At 37.5% G+C, this 22,046-nt stretch overlaps 1 pseudogene; it reads right to left on the bottom strand.

Moving 5' to 3' along the window:
• Positions 1-9,092: 9,092 nt before the first annotated feature.
• On the bottom strand, positions 9,093-12,171 carry LOC101671003 (annotated as a pseudogene).
• Between the last annotated feature and the right edge of the window lie 9,875 nt (positions 12,172-22,046).

Below are 22,046 nucleotides of genomic sequence, written 5' to 3'. Positions count from 1 at the left end.
CAATTAGTAACCATGGGGGATAGTGATGGTGTCTGTATCTGTGCAAAATCATGAATTATTTACAATACAATGTTTCCAATACGTCAATCTAAAATATGTTGCATTCTCATTTCTTGACATAGTCTTCTTTCCTTCTAAACATTAATACCTATAGACTTCATAGAAATAGAAAAAGAAACTAATGTTGTCTAAACATACATACACACATATATATGTTTACATATGACTATATAAATATAAAATTTAAATACAACTCCAGGGTGCCTGTGTGGCTCAGTTGGTTAAGCCACTGCCTTTGGCTCAGGTCATGATCTCAGAGTCTAGGGATTGAGTCCCACATCTGGCTCCCAGCTCTGTGGGGAGTCGGCTTCTCCCTCTGACCTTCCCCCCCCCGATGCTCTCTCTCACTCTCTCTCAAATAAATAAAATCTTTAAAAATAAAGTTGTCTTTAAACACAACTCCAACACAAATGTCTATAATAGTTCATCTACTTTTTGAAGATTTTCTTGTTTTCTTCAAAGAAATGGTTTTATATTTTTCAAGTAACCATTGTTCCAAACTCAAATGTAGGTATGAAAATTTTAATGGTTATATGCACTTACCATAGACTTTTACAGAATTTGTGAAAGCTATTTATTAATAACCTATAAATCACAACTATGCTTTCAATATAAATTAATTCACCACACATGAAGTAAGCAAATGAGATGAAAAACTTAGTTTTGTGTACTCATTTGTTATTTAATTTTAAAAGATAAAATCTAATGAGAGTAAATGAATGGTGACCAGTTACTTAAATTATTAAATGTTTTGAGAAAAAATAGGCATATATATTTAATAATGTTTAGGAAAAGTATTTATAATATAATCAGAAAGAAATTTTCTACTTGTAATGCAAGAAAACTGAAGTATTACATTTGACAAAAAAGAACTATTTTAATCATAGTGTTTTCACAAAATTTTGTTTACAGTAAGATAATGTGTAAATGAATGAAAACAGAAATTATAGTCCTATCAAGCACGTTATTGTAAAGCATTCAAGGTTGGAACTTCATTTACATTCAATAAAATAGCTATGAAAGTTCTCTGAATAATACCCTCAATAGTTTCATAAGTTTTTAATGAAAATTCCTTAAAAGTTAAAAGTTAGGTATAACCTATCACCAAATGTACCTGGTTGTTTTAAAAAATGCCTACACTTTGCTTTCTGCCTCATTTTTGGGAGCTACATTGTTTAAAACATAAATTGAGGTCCACCTGGAGACTTGGTCCTTAAGCCTCTTCTTTGGCTGGGGTTGTGATCCCAGGTTCCTGGGATAGAGCCCCACATCAGCAGGAAGCCTGCTTCTCCCTCTCCCACTCACCCTTTGTGTTCCCTCTCTTGTTGTCTCTCTCTGTCAAATAAATAAATAAAATCTTTTAAAAAATTAATAATACAATTTTTTTAAACAAATGCAGTTAGGCCATGAGGTAGGTCATAGAAAATAATTTCTTCGACAATTATTAAAGGAAAAAGTTTAAAAACACTGTGCTCAGACTGTATAATATCTTTGTTCTGTTGTCAGCTAAATTGTACTATCTTCATTTTTGACAAACGTATTTTTAATCACAAATTACGGTTAAAAATGAAGTTTTGAGAGAACATAAATTGATGTAATCTTACTTGTAACTGAAATGACAGGATGTAACACGCTAAAGTGTGTCTCCCAAAAGACAGATTTCCTGTTCCTTGGGATCTGTAAACATTGCTTTCTGTGGTAAAATATGGGATTAAATTAAGGATTTTGAGAGAAGGAAGCTTGTCCTGGATTATCTAGGTGGACCCTAGACCCAGTGACAAGTGTCTTCAGAGGAGTGAGACAGGGAGATGAGACAGGTACATAAAGAAGAGAAGTCAACATGAGGACAATGGCAGAGATTGAATAAATGCAGCCACAAAACAAGGAATGCTGACTCAAGAAGCTGAGAGAGCCAAGGACCAACTCCTGAAGTCTCTGGGAAGTGTGGCGTTAGCTAAACTTTGACTCCCAGCCTCTGGATTGTGAAAAAATAAACTATTTTTTAAAATCTTTTATTTATTTATTTGACACAGAGAGAGAGATCACAAGTAGTCAGAGAAGCAGGCAGAGAGAAAGGGGAAAGCAGGCTTCCCACTGAGCAGAGAGCCCGATGCGGGGCTCAATCCCAGGACCCTGAGACCATGACCTGAGCCGAAGGCACAGGCTTAACCCTCTGAGCCACCCAGGTGCCCCAAACTATTATTTTAAGTGCCAAATTTTTGATAATTTGGTATTCCAGCCCTAAGTAACTTACCATGGAGAGACAAACCAGCATTTTATTTAGTTGATAATTTGAAATTAAATAGTATGGTAGTTTTTAAAAAAGTAAAAGGGTTTGAAACGATCACAAGATAGATCTGTGGGGTTATAATCAGGGTACTTAGCCACTCTACTGACAAAACAAGAAAAAGTTATTAATAAGTACAAAATAAATCATTTTGTCTCTAAGTTTCACACATAATTTAGAAGTTTTTAAATTACAGTTAATTAGGTTGGTTATGGAACAAACCTGTTGATATTTTCCTTCCACTGCAGTAACATGAAAACTAAGGCTTTAAACTTCAAGCATTCAAAAGTGATAAATAAATTGGATTGATATCAAGAAAGAAACATTCTGCTTAATAGTGTCTTCTGCATTTCATGTTTCAGATGTGGTCTCAAGTGTTTACAATATGCTTCCTTCTTATTTGTATCAGTAACTCCAAATATTTGCCAGTTTTTCATGAATTCAGGGCAAGGATTACTATTTATGCCTCTCTTCATTAAATTTCCTTTTACTTCTTAGGCACACTTCAATGTGGTGATTTAAAATCAGATGGTTAAAAGGACACTTTCCAATTTTCACTATGCTCATAATTGAACCAATATATACACATGGGATGGGTTTTTGAAGCTGGTCAAGGTCTGAATATTAAAAATGAAGAAGGATCCACTCACTTTTATTCAAGGCTGTTGAACAGTGGGAACATGACTCAGTGAGACAGGTCCATCTTCCCTGATATTTATTTCTCCTTGAGTCTCTTTCACTACATTTGTCAGGCTTGTCTCCATGGAATTAAGTCCCATTCATTTTCAATAAGTTGATATTGCTTTTCACTGATGGTCATCTAGAACTTTTTCTGTCTGTGGTGTTCTGTAGGCTCTCCTGTGCACATTTTATAACTTTTAAAAATCTTTCAAACCATGAGCAAGGAAAAAGTACTAGCATTTTCCATGGTCTGACTCCTTCTTCTTTTTTTTTTTTTTTTTTAACACAAGAATATGAGATAGGGTAAGTGAATTCAGGATTTAAAAACATACATACAATATACCGTGTCTAGACATTGCTGTGTGAGTAAAGGAAATATCAGAGCACAAAGGCTGGCGTGTCTTGTGACAGGTAACCTAGAGGTTGACAGCACGTAGTACTCCCATCCTGCAGCTTAATATGCTGAGCAATAAAGCAGAAAACAGTGGTGTCTGTTGCTTTTGTAACCCCTCTAAGAGACATTTTTAGTGTCACTCTGACTTCATAACATCGTTATCAACAATTTTTTTGAATATACCACTATAATAGAAATCATGGTCCATTTTATTTTTGAAGACTTCACCTCAATATTATTTTCCGTGCAGGTCTCCACAGTATTATGAATGTATGGATTGACTTACTCATTTCTCAATGGGTGCATCACTAACATTATCTTTTGTAGATAAAATAATTTAAAAATTTAATATAAATGTGCATTTAATATTCCCAAGAAATAACTTTTCTTTATTCTCATGCTGTTATCTTGACTTGGTTGCTTATAATTTCTTGTCTGGCCTAATACATTAGTCTAGTTAAGAAAATAGTCTCCCTACCTCTGCTCTTGCATTTAATCTGAAATTGCCTAAAGAATTATCTAAAAACAAAGGCAACTCCGTAATCAGCTTTTTTAGATAACTTTGTGATTTCTCCAATGTCACCAATATAAAATCTCAAGTTATTTGAGGGAAGTCCCACCCAACTTAGGTGGTGCAGACTTAATTTACCTGTTCCATCCAAATGGGTAAACATAGAAAGTCAGTGAACATAGAAAAATCAATTTAATATTTATACAGTAACTGTGAACAATGTAAGAAGAAAATTAAGAAAACATTTCCATTTATAATACTATCAAAAAGAATAAAATTTTTAAGAATTAATTTAACAAAGGTGGTGAAGGCAGAATATAATGTGGTGGTATTTTTTTCTTACCATTCTGCAAATCTCTGTCATTTGATTAACATATACAGATCAATTATGTATAAGGTAATTATTGATTGGTGATACTTAGGTCTGAGATTTTATTATGGGTTTAAATTTTTTTCTTGGCTTTCTTGTTTTTCTGTTTCTCTTTTCTTTTTGCCTTCCTGAATGTTTCTTGAATTTATTTATTTATTTAATTATTTGGGATTCAGTCTTGTTTTATTTAGTGTTTTGAAAATACTAGTTTTTATACTTTTGTAGTGGTTACTCTGAATTTTACAATATTCATACATGACTTATATCAGTACACTGGAACCAACATTTTACCCAAATTTGAAAAGCTAAGTTGTTTTTAGTACCTCTAAATGAGACAAGTGTTGTTTCAGTTTTTTAGGTTATAGACCACAGGCCATTAAGACCTCCATTTTTGCCTTGAAGCTAATGCTCTCATCTAGGAAATATCTCATGTCATAATGCAAATGTTCATATATTCCCTATAAATCATTAATTACTTATTCCACAGGTTTTTAGCCTTTGATTTTTAGTATAAAGAATCTCTTATATACTAATTACATGCCAATTCTTATACATTAACACAAAATATAAACATAGAAATGTGCTTATATTTGTTACATGGTAATCCTTTTGAAATAAAGATTGTAATATTTGAATATATACTCTCATGTTTTCAAAACATTGCTAATAGTTCAAGATATTAGTTGATAATGTGGTTATTTCAAGGCATTTATTAAGAATAATAGAATTTTAATTGAAACAAAAAATCTTACTTTTGTTGCTTTCATATAGTGTAGACTCCAAATCATAAATGGCATGAAGGATTGTTAATTTGTGTTTTAAAGTACATGAAGATTTTACAGTTTTGGAAATTTCTTTAATAAATGTTTTTACTGTGTTAAATTAAATACTATGTCAAATATATATGTAAAAAAAAATTGCAAATTGTAAAAAGTTGGCAAGTAGCATAAAATCCAGAGAAACAGGGCTGTCTGTGTGGCTCAGTTGGTTAAGCATCTGCCTTTGGCTCAGATCATGATCCTGGGATCGTGGGTCCTGGGATCAAGCCTCACATTGGACTCCCTGCTCAGAAGGGGTCTCCTTGTCCCTCTCCCTACCCCCCAAACTCGTGCTCTCTCTCTCTCTCATTCTCTCTCTCAAATAAATAAATAAAATCTTTAAAAAAAATCCATATAAACAATCAAGGAATGTTTATATAACCTCCTAGCCATAATAATAACTCCTTCTTTCCTGTGTAAGATTCATTAGCTTCTCTAATTCTGAAAATTAAATACTCTCCAGTAATAATCATCAGACGTTGGTAGAGTTGTATTGATTCTTTTTTTACAAAGATTTTAAACATCTAGACCTTAACAACTCTACTTGGTTTTCATGAGAGGCTTTCACCAGTAGAGATGAGAGGGGAGGGGAGGCAGGGCAAGGGAAGGGTGTTATAGAAACATGGAAATCAAAACAGTTTCATTTTCATTCTGATGTTGTTTATGGTGAGTGATCACAATGAAACAGATGATCGGTGCCCTGGGCTTTCTGACTTAATCAATGCAGGATATAGGAATAAGGAGTCCCTAGATGGACACAGTCTTCTCCACACCACTCACTCTCACGTCAACAAAATCGGTGTTCATCTATCCAGTGATTTAAATGTACTTCCAAAATTGAGGAGTCTGAAGAATAGGGCAGAGTGGGAGGCCCCAAGAGGAAAAAAATTGATCAGTAGCAAAACTTGACTGGGGAGAAGGTACGTAGGTCCAAGGACTTGTTGGAGATAAAAGACCACAGATAGATCAGAAGAGAAGAAAGTCAAAAGAAATTTTAACCAATTTCCTGGTTCTTAGGTGTCCCCTGAGCCCAACCCCTACCTTCTTTCTTTCCAACTAGTTATGACCTATGGAGACTCCATGAAGTCTTAAAATGTAGGACCAAATATTAGGATACAGCAGACATTTCCAGTGGTGCGGTGATATCAGTGAGCTGTCAGTCAGTCATAGGAGAGGCAGGACACAGATCTCCTCTTCTGGCAGAAGCAACCTCTGCTGCTTTTCCCAGATTACTTTTTCCCTTAAGGAATAGAATTGGGAATGGTTGCATGCTCTACCATTGCCTTCCCGAAATTCTTAATTTTTAAACAAAGGGCTCTGCAGTTGGTCTCGAGTACAGTACAATAAAATGAGGAAAGGGAGGAAAAAAAGACATTCAAGGGTCAAACAGAACTTTGGAATAATATAGCAGAAGACAATGTTCATCTGGGCTCCAGGGCAGGGGTGTGGGCAGCAAAATTAAATAAAAGAAAGGTTGAAACAAAATGAAAACAAAACAAAACAAAATTTTTTTAAAAACAAAACAAATTGAATATGTTCCACCAGCTACCCCAAAATCCCTTTGCCACAGTATAGTTTTTCAAGTAAAGCAATTCAGAGAAAGGTGATCTGGAGTCAGAGGCAGCAAACAGGACTCCAAACAGAGGGAGGGTTCAAGTGAGAATATGGAGATATGTAGAGGAGCAGGGTTTGCTCAATGAACCTCTTGAGCTGCTGACCCTATTACTTCTCTGATAGCAACACATGGGACCACACTGATCAACCAGCTGGCTTCAGGAGAATCAAGGGGTACAGTTTTTGTTTAGTGTTTCAGGAGTTCAATTTCAAGGATTAGATTTTTGATTTACTGGCAAAAAGGGAAAACTCACAGTTTCAGGTTAAGTATAGAGACCATTCAGCGTCCATGATGCCCTCTCAAGGAAAAGGGTTTCTCCAGCTCATGGATGCATTCTCGGTCACCTGCCTGTGTTCCGGTAGGTGTCACCTCTCTCAGATCTGACTATTCAAAAAGCAGTCTTCACTAAATGTCTGGGAGGGACCACTCAGGCTTGAAAACGTAGCAGATATGTGACTGTCATCTTTTACACATTTTCTTTCTTGAATCTCTAATGCTCAGTGTGGTGAAGGAGGTGAGAAGCTAGTCACGGATGTTAAGTCTCAGCACTGTTTTCCTGACAAGACTGTCCTGAGGGAACATGATCAAGGTGATACATGATGGAAAGTGGCCACTGACACAAATCCTTTCAGGCACCGTTCACCCCACCAGAGAGCCATGCACCTCACCTTAATGGTTTTATCAATTTCAGGCTGGGGGAGAGGAGCAAATCCAACAAGGACAGGGATCTGGTTCACCTGTATGTTTTAGTATGGCTTTCGAAGTTTAGGAAAGATGAGAAAATGTACAAAAATGTCCTTCCAATGACTTGATTCCCTCAACCCAGTCTACTCAATCACAGGAAGGAACAGTAATGAAGGTCAGGAATTCAACAAGCCCCAACTTTCTAGAACTTGTATGTATTACCTAACGGGTTCTCTGGATTTATCCTGCAAGAGACCACCTGGAGAGAAAGTCAAGAATTTGCTTGTTTAATGACTTGACACTTCCTTCCCTAGTTCTAGCCCCTGCTTCCCAAATCTCAGGTCAATATTATCCCCCCGAATATGGCTACTTGCTGGGGAGAAATTCATTTTCCCGAAGCCACTTATCCAAGAGATGCTGGGGGATATGTATACAAAAGCAAACATAAATATTCATGTACAAAAGGGCTTTGTGAATTCATTAAAACCACTTGTTTGTGAAACAGCCCTGGGAACCTACCAAACGAGTCCTACCAAGGGCAGTGTCCAGCCCAAGGCCAGGGACTCCCAGAGCTTAGCCAAGCAGGGTAAGGTAGAGTATTACTGCGGTGCCACCCTGTGAATATGTGGGACGCAAGGGCCCTCTCCCTCAAGTCTTCTTTGGCCAAGACCTCCTCAAAAGTCAATGAAGAACAGAGACATACAGCATCAAAGACTGGGTAGACGCTTTCCCCCATCACATAGGGAGGGCCTGAGCCCGCTGCTGTCCACTAGTACCCTCTAGCAGGGACGCAATGACAGATCAGGATAAATTTCAACAGGTCAAAGATGAACTGCACAAGCTCCTGCCCATTTAGCACAAAATAAACAACAGGCTACCTGAAGGGGAAAAAACGGAATGCACATCCCTCTACACACCACCAGTTCCTTGGCCCTTAATCGTGAAGGGCTCACAGTCCACTATTCTACCAGCTCATGGGGTCTTCTCATCTGCACTACAGACCAAACACGCTCCCAGGTGGGAATCTGGATGTAAATTAAGGCAAGGCTGCTGCTGTCAGAGGCATCCCCACCTCTCCACCAGGACAACCAAGCTCAGTGGAGGTAACCACTGCAGACAAGTGACTACATCACAGTGGCTCCCTGTCCTCTTTACCCCACAGAGAAGGCCTGACATGCTGGGATATCACTGCATAAAATCATGTTTCTTTGGAATTGAGAAGAAAAGAGAAAACTCCCTTCCTGCCCATCCAGGCTGCCATTTCAGCTTGCACTGCTAGATGCTCTTCTGGCTGTCAAGGATTCATCCCACAGCCTTCTGACCCCAGTTTGGATCTAACTGCAGAAAGGTTTTACTGTCCAATCAGCAGAGTAGAGTCTGAGAACAAGCAGGCACCTCCAGCCCATCTTCTTCTCCCAGCTAAGGGCTGGGCCTGGAACCTGAGATGAGCTGTCCTGCTGACTCCTCTTTTCTGAATGTCCATGTCCCCAGAATCTTCCTCATAGCTGGTGTCCCCAGTTGGAAATCTGGTGGCAATCACCACAGTGAAAAATTTTCGAAACCTTCTCTATTCAGTGAGGTTGTTGTTTGGATTCTTAGAAGTCTAGAACCTATCAGTAAAACTGGAAAGTTTGGGGAAGGTGGGTGCTCCCCTGGTTCTGCTTAGATCCAATCAGTGGTCCAGGCTCTTTTCTGCCTCTCAGCAATGGATACGGTACAAGAAGTTCTGCTTAACGAGGCAGTCGAGCAAGAGGCTGCCTTCACACACACCCATGTGCTTGCTCACACAGCTGAGGTGGAGCCGTTCCGGCTACAGACTTCACTGCAGTACAGGAGAACCGCCGAGTGCATCCCCAGGCAACACTGGAGGTCCCAATGGCCCCAGAAGCACTTGTGGCACCCCTCACGCTGGGCAGCTTCTTACCTATGGAGCCACCAGAGGTAGCTGAACTCACTCACTCACTTGCATGTGCAAAGGTTTTGCCACAAACCTTGCAGGTATATACTTGCTGTTCCCAGGTGGCCCTGCAGTTGGGCCAGCTCCTCACTCAGGAACTCCTTCGATGGAAGCTTCCACTTCTGAACTATTGAGTGCGATAACCATGCCTTAAGGCCACTGCTCTATTTGTGCTGCTGACACAATCATGATAGGCACCCTCAGTCTTGAAGCTCCAGCTGCACGGGTGGCAGGGATGAGGACATCTTCCAGGCTTCAGTGCTCAGCCGTGTGCTTCTCTAGGAGATGGCAGACCACAAAGCCCATCACACAGAGGGAGCAGGAGAGGACTGAATGCCCAGGTGGAAGAACATGTGTCCTCTGGGGCTGCAGAGGAGAAGTGGTACTGGTCACAGATGCCATAGGTCTGGAACCTTCCAAGTGGAGATGGTCAAAAATGTGGCTCTGGACCATGTGGAGATCTTTGGCCTGTGCCTTCCTACAGAGAGTGCATTCCAGTTCCGTGGAGGCTGCACCTGAAAACAAACCTGGATGCCCAGTCATGGGATCATTGGGGTGGACGATGATATTCTCTAATACCTTCGGTGGATGGTCAGCTGCCACTTGATAATGAACTTAGTTTCACATGGGTCACAAGAAAGGAGGAAAACACCAATATGGACTAGAACGTGGGTAACCCGGGAGTTTCGGTGCTAGAAGTGGGGTCTCCAAAACTTGTGGTTGCCTGTCAGCAGGTCCACATGGTCCCGAGCATGCTGTCGGATCCAATGAATGTTGTGCTCTAGAACTTTTTTGCACCTCTGGCAGGGCATGGCCTTATTCTCATGGTCATCGTTCTCTCTGAAAGTCAGCTCGTCTTCACTGGCATCACTCAACTCAATCACCTCCTCACCTATGCCTGTCTCCCCAGTGGGGTCTTTAGACTGCCAGCCATCACCCCTAGGTCATCCAGCTGGATGCTCATCCAGCTGGATCTCATCCATCTTCCCAAAGCCTGGATCTTTGCAGTGGTTGCTGTTGCTCACACACAAATTAGTTATTTCAGTGATGTCTACTTGCATTGCAAGGAGGAAAGAAACTATTTTTACTAAAGTCTCCACTGCTCTCAACGTTGTATGGCCTCCAGGAGCTTGTGCTGATTGGATGGCCATGCTGACTGTGACTGGCTGATTCATTATCCTAGTAAGAAGCACAGAAGGAGCAAGAGCATCATGGTCAGAAGAGGGTGGCCATGGCCACTGAAACAGACTTAGGCTATGGTTAGCATCATTGGCAATATCTGTCTTTTCCTCTTTATGGCTTCCTCCAGCATCTCTAGGTTAACACAGAGTTCCTATTAGGACCAAACTGCTCTCCATCATCCCACCACTCTTCAAAGGGAATGAGTGAGTTCTGCTGACCTACAGCTCTGGGTACCACTGGTGCTCATTCAGGGTGTGGCCACAGCAGGGCTTTCCAGGTCAGGAAAGGTGAAGTGATCTTCCACACCCAGATACTCAGTTACTACATAGATGACCCCAACATTGATTGGGTCTGTCCAGGCTCTGATGTGTAGATAAAGCTCAGAATCTTCTCAGCATTGCCAGGGGTGATAATGTCCACCACACAGATCCTGGTAGCATCAAGCCCAATATTCAGGAAAAGTTTCCGGAAGTATCTAGTCATACAAGCCAGCACTGTTTTGTGAGCCAGGAAGGAGAGGCTCTCCACCACAATGGTAACATTACACATGGTTTTCCAGAGCTGGCGCTTACTAAGTTCCTTCAACAGGTTGTTGGGACAGTTGTTGCTTTGCAGTTTGATTCTCATGCCCACCTTGGCAGCTCTGTGAAGTGACCCCCTTTCCAGCTCAGTTCCTCTGGCTTCTTGGGCGTGAGCTCCATCGCTTCCTCACATAAAAGCCCGACCCAACCAGGAGGGGACGCCCTGTATTGCTTCTTTCTTTCTTTCTTTCTTTCTTTCTTTCTTTCTTTCTTTCTTTCTTTCTTTCTCAAATTTTTTATTTATTTTCAGCATAACAGTATTCATTGTTTTTGCACCACACCCAGTGCTCCATGCAATCCGTGCCCTCTATAATACCCACCACCTGGTACCCCAACCTCCCACCCCCTGCCCCTTCAAAACTGTCAGATTGTTTTTCAGAGTCCATAGTCTCTCATGGTTCACCTCCCCTTCCAATTTCCCTCAACTCCCTTCTCCTCTCCATCTCCCCTTGTCCTCCATGCTATTTGTTATGCTCCACAAATAAGTGAAACCATATGATAATTGACTCTCTCTGCTTATTTCACTCAACATAATTTCTTCCAGTCCTGTCCATGTTGCTACAAAAGTTGGGTATTCATCCTTTCTGATGGAGGCATAATACTCGATAGTGTATATGGACCACATTTTCCGTATCCATTCGTCCATTGAAGGGCATCTTGGTTCTTTGCACAGTTTGGCGACCGTGGCCATTGCTGCTATAAACATTGGGGTACAGATGGCCCTTCTTTTCACTACAACTGTATCTTTGGGCTAAATACCCAGTAATGCAATTGCAGGGTCATAGGGAAGCTCTATTTTTAATTTCTTGAGGAATCTCCACATTGTTTTCCAAAGTAGCTGCACCAACTTGCATTCTCACCAACAGTGTAAGAGGGTTCCCCTTTCTCCACATCCTCTCCAACACATGTTGTTTCCTGTCTTGCTCATTTTGGCCATTCTAACTGGTGTAAGGTGGTTTCTTAAGTGGTGACTGTGCGATCCAAAGGGCACTGCCAAAGGATCCCTCATCTTTTCTCCCCAGCACACTCATCTCTGGCCTGGGCACCTGCAGGAACTTCCTATCACATCTTCCAACTTTCTTTCTTATTCTATTTCAAACATCTCCCTAGCTGCCAAAGTGATCTTTTTAAAAATTAAAATAAAATAATAGGACTTGTCCACTTAAACATATAATTATCTTCTCCCAGGACATAGAATCAAAATTATTTCTCCATATTCTATAGGATCTTTTATGACCTGAGCCCTATTTATCTTCACAGTGCCCTTTCCAACCATTCTTTCCTTTTGTTCAATATACACTTATCACACTGGTCATTTTCAGTTCTTTCTCAGTTTAGAAAACTTCAACATAGAGGTTCTAAGACTTTGAGCTGTTCTGTCCTCAGCCTTTCACAAGCATCAAAATTAAAAAACAAAACAAAACAAAACAAAAAAAACTTCATCTTTTTTTAAGGTTTTTTTTTTTTTTTTAAATTTAACAAAGAGAGACACAGCAAGAGAGGGAACACAAGCAGGGGGAATGGGAGAGGGAGAAGCAGGCTTCCCGCCAAGCAGGGACCCCAGTGCGGGACTCAAACCCAGGACCCCAGGATCATGACCTGAGCTAAAGGCAGACATTTAAAGACTGATTCACCCAGGTGCCCCATTCATCTTTTTTTTATAAATGTCACCTCTTCAGAGATTATTTCTGTGAAACCCCATGCAATACACAGCTTTTCCCATAACATCATGTTACTCTCTATTATAAAGACATTCTTTATTGCTTAAAGTATTTTTATTTTAAGGTATTATTAATACTTGATAACAATATTATGTTAGATACTAATTGTTAAGTTTCTATGATTTTTTTCTTTATTTTGAAGCAGATCAGTCAGACATCTGTGCCTCTCTTTCACTCAGATGCGCTTTGTTCTGTGAATGATGTTAAGGTGTGGATTGTAGAGAAGAAAATAAAAAGACCCTTTCAGAAAATAGGATCTCTTACTTTATTCTCTGGAAAGCTAAGTTCCTTAAGAACTTTGCTAATAGAGAACAGAGACAGATGAGTGCCTCTGAGGAGAGAAAAGATTGAATAGGAGAATCGGTGGTGATTTATTCTAGGTCTGATAGAGAATGGTGTTCCCATGATAGTAATACCCAGACACCACTACCTTGCAGAGACCTGAGGCAGTGGTTTCAACTTCAGATAGATGATCTCATGGTTTGGTTTGAAATGTTCTAGAAAAGATTGGTGAATGTGAGGTTGCACATTAGCAACAGCCTATTGTAACCTCGAGGTATTACTGAGCCTAGATAAGAAGTACATCAAAGTTACCCATAATGGGATAAGGATATGACAATTAACCTCCTTTTTTATCGCCATAGTTGAACTGTATTGTTATGAAGCCCTAGAGAAGGGAGCATGGTCCCAGTAATACATTAGATTTAATTCCCTGTCCTTGTTATAAGATAGGACCTTAAAGTCGGTTTCAATATGATTTCAGGTCAATAAAGAAACATGGCTTTTTATTCACACATCTGAGTTTTTTGTGTAAGATTCACATGGAAAACTCTCATGTTCTTCTCATTGATGTCTACCACCAATGTGGTCAAGGTTTCCATCTGCTTGAGTGAATACTACATACCCAACATCTAATAGACTTAACTGGCGAAGAATTGGAACACAATACATATTTTTATTAATCGTTTAATAAAATGTGATCTGATTTTTCCAGGGAAGGAAAGGAAAACTCAGTGAGATAAAAATAACACAACCAAAATGAAACGACTACTTAATATGGGAGTCTGGCCTTTGCTTATGAACCTTGAGCTCTTAGCCACAGTGCTGAAGCTTCCTCTGTCTGAGGAAGGAAACACCCCCAAACTGGTAGCTCAGGCACTTAAAGCATTCATGAAAACAATGCATCATGAGAATAGATTGATGATGAGTTGAGTGTTCCTGAGGGGACTGGGGGACCAAGGATATTATAAAACACATTTAGGAAGGTTTATCAGAGGTAAGGTTTTTTGTTTGTTTGTTTGTTTTTCTGAAAAATCAAACTCTTAAGAAAATACTGGGTAATTTAGGCAACATAAATCATGGAACAGGTTGTAGAGGAAGCAAATTGTGGTTATGGTCTAACTGATACGTGGTTAGGTGGTTTGAGTTCAGCAGGATAGCTGAGGAGGAATATATGGGGCTCTAGTCACTTAAGGAGTCACAGTGGAAATTATTTAGTCTTTCAGATTCTCTATACCATCATTCTCTGTTTTTTCTATACCTTTTATATTTATGTTTTTTTAATAATTTATATCAAGATATATCAAGCTTATTTTAATTTTCCAATCAATAATTTTGCAGGATTATACTGCAAATGCACTTTTTAGTTGGTGCCTATGAAATAAATGATGTCATTTATTTTATAAAACCTTCCAGAAATTCCTGTTAGATTATTTCCTGATATACATTTTAGTAGGTATTAATTTTATTATTGACAAATGAATATAAATTAACATTTTTTCACCCCTGTAAACAAAAGTGCCTATAAGGATAAGCAAGAGAATCATTTTCTTCAGAGATCTCTTTATCACATATTTGAATATAGATGATATTTGAGTAAAAATAGTTTTCCCCCCAAAAAGGAATTTTTCTTTCCTATGTTGAATAAGTCAATAATGATTCATTAAAATAGTAGTAAAAAAAAAAAAATTCTCCAGCTTTTCTAAAGCAACATAGTAATGACTGGTAGTCTCAATAGACAATTAGATGATCAAAAAGATTTAAAAATGATGAAAAATAGCATATGAGAGAATGGAAAATGCAACTGTTGCCATAGAACAGGATATTTTACGTTGTTTCTGGAGGCAGGAACTTGTTCCCACCTCACTAGTCTGTGTCACACGGGTAGGAGAGCTGTTGAAGTGATAAATGGGAAGGAAGACAGAAGTGGCACTTTCTTACAGATCCTAACAGGTATAACCAAAAATTCTGAACTAAGTTCAGTTTAAGAAGTAGTTTTAAATGTCTCCTACAGAGTGCTGAAACTTCTGCGGTTAGTAGATAATTGGTGACAGAAGTCCTGGAAGTAAAAAAAAAAAAAAAAAGGAATCCACAACCTTTGAGCTCCTTGTGGACCCTTAAGTCCCATTTGAGCCTCTCCTAACTAGTAGCGAGTGTCCTTATTAAGGGAAATTACCACTCCCGGGAAGTCGAAGAACATGTCATCGGATTTAATTTAGTTCCATGGAAAGGGTGCCAAGTAAGTGCATGTCCTCTTAAAAAGCACATTTCAATTAATAAAGGTTCCTGTATTTAGTGAGAACATATAAAAGTAGAAAAACTAATCAAAGTTATGGCAATTTTGTAGTAATACAAACTAAACGGGCAAACTCATCCTGTGAAATAGACTTTAATTTTTTAAACAAAACATCTAATCTAAAGAAAATCAAGTCTATGTTCAGTTAACTTTACCCGTTCAGCTTATATATGTACAACATAACATGTTAAATAATGAACCCAAATTCTAAAAAATCTAGTAGGATATTAATTTGGCAACTGACATATACAGTCATATACAGTCTTCCCATTATATTATTTTCTTCACACACACACACACACACACACACACACACACACAATTAGAAGTGCAGTTTATAACATAATTTTTTCTTTTTTTTTTTTAAGATTTTGTTTATTTGACAGAGGAAGAAAGAGTGAGAGAGGGGACACAAGCAGGAGAAGTGAGAGAGGGCGCCTGATGCGGGGCTTAATTCTAGGAACCTGGGATCATGACCCAAGCGGAAGGCAGACGCTTAATTACTGAGCCACCCAGGCACCCCTATAATATCAATTTTCAGTACAGATTTTTTTAAAAGATTTTATTTTTTTATTTGACAGACAGAGGTCACAATTAGGCAGAGAGGCAGGCAGAGAGAGAGAGGAGGAAGAAGGTTCCTCACCAAGCAGAAAGCCCGATGCGGGACTCAATCCTAGGACCCTGAAATCATGACCTGAGCTGAAGGCAGAGGCTTAACCCACTGAACCACCCAGGTACCCTCAATACTGAATTTTTAATTCACATTCCATCACTTTCCAATATATTTTTCCAGTTTAAATAATAGGGAACAAGCCACAAATAAACTTTTATAACCTAGAGATTTCAATTAGGAGATCTAAATCTTCACAATCCAAAATGCAAAGCTGCCATTCTCATAGAAAATGAAAGTATATATCTAAATTTACTAAAGAAAAAGCTATTTCAATGGTTTAAGTTAAATACTTACTTCATTAGTGAATTATTTCATTTTTACCAAGTTCCCAAATTCAAATTTTAAATGAACACTTGAAGGAATGATTAAGATTGTGGTTTCTTAATCAGGATGCCATCAGCTCATCAGCTATAAATACTAATCAGACTAGTCTCTTTTCTGAATTATTTTTTAACTATTTCATTGAACAAAATACTAATAAATGTTAAATAACAAGTGGAGCAGATATTCACAGCACGTATAACCAGTGAAGGGCTGACATAACAATGGATACAGATCTTTAATGAATCAAAAGACATAATTGGACATTTCCAAACAGAAGATATTCAAATGGTTAATAAACACCTTAAAATGTATTACTTAATGAGTAACCAGATAAATGCAAAATAAAACCACCATGAAATATTAATAACCACACATAGATACTATGTTTCTAAAATTTGAAGAGAGCTATAACTGTTCTAAGTGTGATGAAGATGTGATTCAAATAAAATGTGATTCCAGTAGAAGACTAAATCATTACAACAAATTTGAAAAACACTGTGTCATTATCTACCAAATTATGAAATTTATGTATATGACACAATGATTCCAAACTCAGGTGTATATATATCTTTAATTATGCATTTCTGCAGAAATCATCATTTTTTTAGTTGCCAAGGCTTGTGAAAATCCAAATGTCCCTCAACAATATGATAGATAAATAATGTCTTCTATATTCTTTTAAAGAAAAACAATAAATAAACATATTTTAACTTCATGCAACAAAATGGTTGAAAAGTATACTGTGGGCTCAAGCAAAATTCAGTTAGGATTTCATTTAGGCAAATTTAAAATGAATCATGGTGCTAGTAATCAAAAAGTTGGAAGAAAGAAAAGGAGGAATCAGTGAATAAGGAAAATATCATTAAAAGTTGGGCAGTGGTTCTAGAATGTTGGCAATGTTCTTTCTCTCAATTGTGAGGTGACCACATGAAAAATATTTTGATAGATTACAATTTTATGCATTTTTAAGAATGATGTGCAATTCAACCATTTAGATGGGGGGACGAGAAAGGAGAAAAGAAATAACTTGATATTCGGGGGGGGGGATGTATTTGAATTAATCCTGAATTGGGCAGGCAGATGTGAGTCTAAAGTAGCATGTGGGTTCTATCATGGTGAGCTTTGCATTATTTTAAGACATTTGGATTTTATCTGAAAAAAAGTCAGAAAAACATTGAAGAGGAGCAGGATCTATTTTAGATATTTATTTAGTCATAATAAAGTAGAGGTTTTTGGGGTGAAGTTGGGTAGACCAATTGAGAAACTGAGTGTAAGTCAATAGAATTTATATTAAATAAAAGGCACTTAAGCATGCTGAATTATGAATTGCTTTCTGAAAAGAAAGGGTGCACACGCACACACACACACACACACACACACACACACACACACACTGAAAGGGGAGATGATAGAATTATGCTCCTGAAAAACAGAAGGGTGAATGTCTAGAAATCTGGTGGGGGGGGAGATCATTTTAGGAAGAGTATGTAAGCAAAAACCCCAGAACTATCGAAGAGTTTTCTTAAAAAGTGGTAAGTTTGCAAAGTCTGAGGAAAAAAAAAATTCCAGGTGATGTCAAAATTGAAGGTATAAATGAAACCTTTCTTGTTGGATCAGAGTAGAAGATAGTGGTATGAACATATGTGTGTGTGTGTGTGTGTGTGTGTGAGAGAGAGAGAGAGAAAGAGAGAAAGAGATTGACAGGTATAGAAGTAATTATAAATATAAGTACATACACAGATATGAAAACATACATATATTTTCTAATTCTGTATTCTGGGACAGGCTATAAGCAGTGACACCACAAGAGAAATGAGCAATCTTTGCACCCAGTTTCTCAGTAAAAAGATCAAGGACTATTTGAATTAATGTTTGATTCTCGGAGGAGGGCCACATATATCATAAGCCATAAGATAAGGAAGATTTTTTAACACCAAGCACCAACCTGAAAGAACTTCCAGAAGCTAAAGCCAGAAAAATTAGAATAACAAAATTAAACAAGGACTGTATGAATTATGATTAAAAAAGAACAAAAGGAATATCTTCAAGTTTATCCTGATGTAAACAAATTATTAAATAAATGTTAGATAAGGGAAATATTTTCCTTCTGAAGAATTCCAAATAATAAATGTATAAGCAATGAAAGAAAAAACTCATCAGAACAGCATAATAATAGTTGCTATAGCTAAGATCCAATGACTTAGTGAAATAGTAGATGAAGATTTAAGAAACAGAATACATGCATAGACTCAAAGTATTCCATCAAAAATAATTCTAATTACTGTGGTGGTTTGATCACAGGCCTACAAATTACAGGCTAGCCCTCCCTTCAGAAGTTGGTGGTTAATTCCATCCTGTGAGTGTGAACTGGACCTAATGACTTCCTTCCTACAAACTGAGGATGGCATGGAAAGAAGTAGCTTTGCTATGTCAGACTCTTAATCAAGTAATCAAGGTTAATGTCATCAGTGTTAAGACGTGGATAGCAGGTACTCCCTGATATGATGCTATGAGGTCACCTGTCCTGTTCTTTCTCAAGCCCCGTAACTCATTATGAAACACTACTCAAACTGAAATTAAGGGGAGATCTACAAAATATTGAAAACTAATTTTCAAAAAAGTCAAGGTCTTGAAAAGAATGAAAAACTGTCACAGATCGAAGCAGACTATGGCAGCCTAAGAAATAAATGCAGTACAGTGTCCTAGATTGATTCCTAATGGAAACAACAGTAGAAAATGAAAAATGTGGGTACATCTTTATAATGTTTTTTGTTTGATAAATGTACTTTAGTTATATAAGATGTTAACATCATAAGAAGCTAAGTGAAGAGTACAGAAAACTTTGTACTGTATTTTATCTATAAATCAGAAATTATTTCAAAATGGATTAAAAAAACTATTTCAAAAAGTAGACTTTAAGAAAAAAATTTCAAAATAAAAAAATAATAAAAAATAGTATAAAAATATGTATGTGCTTTTGCTTGTCTTTGAGGGGACCTATACCTAGTTTACCCTTTCCCATACTTAATGACCCTGAATATTCATTGAAATTCACAAAAATTACTTTTCATGATAAAATTTTACATCTACTTTGATTTTCCTCTTTGAAATAAATTCTATCTGCTATTTTTTTTTCTTCAGTGTAAATAGACAAGGGGTGTTTTAATCTTCATACTAAGATATATCCTTAGTGAAAATCTTCACGTTTTATAATTAGAGGATGATTTCTAATACTACTATCCTGGGGTATCAAAATTTGCACCAAAATCTTACTTTTTTAACTTTTATTTTTTAAGTAAACTTTACCCCTAATGTGAGGCTAGAAGTCATAACCCTGTGATCAAGTGTTGCTTTTGTCCCCTCATGAGCCAGCCAGGTGCCCTGCACCAAAGTTTCAAATGTGAATAATAATACAGATTACTGCAAAGGAAAAACCTATTTCTTATTTTTCATATCCGTCTTATTAAAGGGGAGAGTCTTCACCTTCGAGAGGATAGAAAAAGAGATGGTACTGATGATGGATGGGAGGCCTTCTATTGTGATACCATATAATACACCTTCTAAAAGGAGACATTTCTGAGTGAAAGGGGATACTATCAATTATTTTGTCAGAACATCAGGCATCAAACTAGAACTTCTCAGACAGACTGAGAAGTTCATCCTGAAAAAACACAAACAAACCAAAACAAATAAGGGTGAGATAAAGGGGAAATTTCCCTTTGCACTTTGGGGGCCAGAACTTAATTCTTAATTAACTTGTTTCTTTTGACTTGAACTAGCAGACAGTGTAACTCAGGGTAACCTCCTGAATTATTACATATATCCCATTTCATTCTTGCATAAGTACAGTTTACAGGAACATTAATGCATCACATATAGCTATTTATGTGATATACTACATATTTCATATATATATATACACATATTAAGTTGTATTCAAACTTAGTTGCCCCTTTTCTCATGTAAATTATGAGTTAGAAAATAGTTTTTTGTCTTGACTTCAGAGATGATTAACATTTCTGTACATCACAGAAGTGATTATGTAAAGAATACTATGAAATAAAGACAAAATATTTGGTATAAATTGAAAAAAAGACTGAGTAAAATTTTGGATTATAGGATAAAGTTGAACTGGAAAGAGCAAATTCAGTGTAAGTACTTTAGAAGTAGGCCAGAAAGTCAAGATATGCCAGAGCTACACTTGCCATCTTTGTCAGCTGTAGCTGATATTCTCACTAGTTTGATATTTACAGGTACATAATAAAGATGTAAAATAAAATAACTTTCATTAAATTTTTCTTGAAAAAAGACTGATACATTGTTGTTATTGTTGTTATTTTTCCTATAATAATAACCAAAATCTTCCACTACTACGCCAATCAACTCAGGTTTTATCAAAGAACTAATGGAAATCAGAAAACTGGGTGTTGGAATTTATCCACAAAGATTTATGGGTTGTTTCATTTTTAAGAATAAATATTGCATAGTGCAGATTTTAAGAAAAAAATTCACTTTGATCATTCAATCCCATCAATAAATTTATATCCATCACCTGATGATGAAAGCTATAGTAGTACTAGTTACTCTCAGAATGAAAAATACTGTCCATTTCTGAATAGTAACAAGATTGGACATAATGTTTCCTTTCCATTTTCCACCCCATCCTCTGACAGTGAATGAAGAGAAATAAGGCAGTTTTAGAAGTATCAGGCAGGGATTTTCTTTTCTTTTCTTTCTTTTCTTTTTTTTTTTAAGATTTTATTTTATTTATTTGTCAGAGAGAGAGGAGCGAGAGTGAGCACAAGCAGACAGATTGGCAGGCAGAGGTAGAGGGAGAAGCAGGCTCCCTGCTAAGCAAGGAGCTGGATGCGGGACTCGATTCCAGGGCACTGGGATCATGACCTGAGCCGAAGGCAGCCGCTTAACCCACTGAGCCACCCAGGCGTCCCAGGCAGGGATTTTCTACTGAAGAAGGAACAGCAAGTTTCTACGAAAGGACTGTCATTTTGGGCTCTGGGGCAGAAAATGTGTAAGCAAAGAAAACAACCCAATATATAAACACACGAAGTTCAACCCGAAGGCAACTCTTTCCCAGTCCTTATTGAAGTTTATTCATTTATATATCTTGGCAAAAGAATTTCAACAGCACCTGACATTTACTAACATAGTGTATGAGGTTTCTGCTGACATCTCCAAGTGCCATGTACATTTCTAGACCTTTATAAGTTTAGAAATGTCTGTAGCTTTGTGATCCTAAAAGAAGAATGTATGTAAGCACACACATGAACCAGAGGATGAGGACAATAAAAAATAAGCCAACATTTTGTTATAGATACTATGTTGAAAACTAAAAAATTGCTATATTCCTTTAAATAAATCTTTGGTTTTAACAATAATTTATTCACACCTTTATAACCCTACATGTATTATTAGATATGTGGACACTTAACCAAGTATTTGAAAAGCATTTCCTGAAGATCTGCTATGCTATGTTATTTATTTATTTATTTATTTATTTATTTGCTAGAGAGATAGAATATGAATGGGGGAGAGGGGCAGAGGGAGGAGAAGCAGACTCCCTGCTGTCCCTGCTGAGAAGGTAGCCTGACACAA

Source organism: Mustela putorius, unplaced genomic scaffold, assembly GCF_011764305.1.
Source record: "Mustela putorius furo isolate JIRA1106 unplaced genomic scaffold, ASM1176430v1.1 tig00000480_pilon_pilon_pilon, whole genome shotgun sequence".
Classification (NCBI taxonomy): domain Eukaryota; kingdom Metazoa; phylum Chordata; class Mammalia; order Carnivora; family Mustelidae; genus Mustela; species Mustela putorius.
Note: the sequence above shows the minus strand (reverse complement) of the source record. Positions and strands in the feature narration are given on the sequence as shown.